Raw genomic sequence first — 1,904 nt, 5'->3', positions numbered from 1 at the left:
GGCGGCCCGGCCGCCCCTCCCGCCCGAGCGGCCCGGGGCTGTCACTCGAGCCCCCTGCGGCGGGGCGGTCGCCATCGCTGCCTTTTCTAACCCTCTGCGGGGCGGAGCAAGAGAAAGCTGATCCCTAGACCTTCGGCCCAAAAGCGGCCACGAGACTCGGGTTCTCAAATTCGCCGCCTGGGACCGCACAGGAAGCGCGAGGGCCCAGCAGTTGGCCAGACTTGTTTCGCAAGAGTTGGTTTTGGATTCCGCGGCCCCCAACACACACCCCTTGCTCTTACCCCACCCCTGCCCTGGCAGATTCCGAGGCAGCTACTTTCGCGCTCAGCCCCGTCTTCCCCACCAGGCCCCCCGACCTATCCTTCAGGCCTGGGGGAGCTGCAGCAGCTGCGTCCTTGGGAAAAGTCCCAAGAGTGCCTGAAAATAGCCCAGGGAGAAACTTCCTGATAAAAAATGCAGTTGGCGCAGGGAAATACTCATGATAGGCTCCGGGAGGTTAGGGATGTGGTGTGCGCCTTCTTTCAGCTTTTCTGCATGCATGTTTGAGGATGTTTATTATGACATATTGGGAAAAAGAAAAATTGACATTAAAGTCACTCGTTCTGTTGCCCAAAAGCTCCTTATTGAAGTACTTCCTCCATGAGAAAATCCTCTTGAAACCAGTGAAAAGTAAAAAGTGTATTTCACAGCATGCTCACAGTCCTTCCTTTTCTAACTCTGCTCAGCGATTTTAACTGTCAGCGGACTCCCACAGGATTGTCCCTGTTTCCCTCCCCCTTTGCCTCTTGTTTTTCTCCTTTGTGGTAGACGGGAAATTCCATCCTAAGCAGACCTGTTTCCCAGGACCTGGCACCTCGTTGCCGCCTGATGTATGTTTGTTGAATAAATGAATGTATATTAACTTCGAGTTAACTGGTTTTGGTGTTGTAGCTCCTGAGCGTTTCTGGCAAACATCCCATGTCCTCACCTCAGTAAACAAGCTATCAATAAAATCAACTGGCAGGTTTCCAACTGAGGATCTGGAATTTTCTGTGGCACTCATGTGACAGAGCAAGGAGAGTTCCATAGAGTAGATACCTGAACCTATCTGTTGAGTCAGTGTCAAGTGCTGGAGCCTCCCTGCGACCCTTGGACTAGGACACCATTCAGTTCCTGTTTTAGACAGTGAACTGCAGCATTCTGGAAGGTTCCATTCCAGGTCAGCACAGCTGGTGGATGGTAAAGCCAGGATTCCAGCACCTCTGTCTGATTCCAGATCCTGGTCAACAAAGTTCAGTCAGATGGAAAGAGGCTCCTTCAAAGAGCAAAGGGACGGCTGGGGATATAGTTCAGTGGCACAGCACCTGCCCAGCAAGCGCAGGGTCCTAAGTTTGACACCTGGCACCAAAAAAAAAAAAAAAAAAAGCAAAGAGGAAATGGAGACCTCAGATAGCGCCCCCCCCCCCCATATGAAGTAAGTGTGCCAACTTTCTTCACAGAAAAGCATTTCAGGACAGATCAAGAAATATAAAAGGAGATTTATTACGCAGAATCAAAGAAATAATAAGAAAGAAGTGTAATCCTTGAGGGGTGAGAGCCATTATGGTATGGGGCTAGGGAATTTTTGTAGTTTTAGGATATCTCAGGACACATGACCTGGCATGCTTTTCTTTTTTAAAAAAACTTATTATCTAGTGTCTGTCTCCTTAAAGTCAGGTGACTCATTAGTGGGCTAAAGCAAAAACTGGCTTATCAAGTAGATTCAATAAAATGCAAACTTTAAACCCGGTGTGGTGGTGCACACCTATAATCCCAGCACTCGGGAGGCTGAAGCAGGAGTATCACTGTGAGTTTGAGACCAGCCTGGGCTACAAAGTGAGCTCAAGGCCAGCCTGAACCGTATAGCGAGATCCTGTCTCAAAAAG

Source organism: Chinchilla lanigera, unplaced genomic scaffold (assembly GCF_000276665.1).
Source record: "Chinchilla lanigera isolate Chin_1 unplaced genomic scaffold, ChiLan1.0 scaffold00054, whole genome shotgun sequence".
NCBI lineage: Eukaryota > Metazoa > Chordata > Mammalia > Rodentia > Chinchillidae > Chinchilla > Chinchilla lanigera.
Note: the sequence above shows the minus strand (reverse complement) of the source record.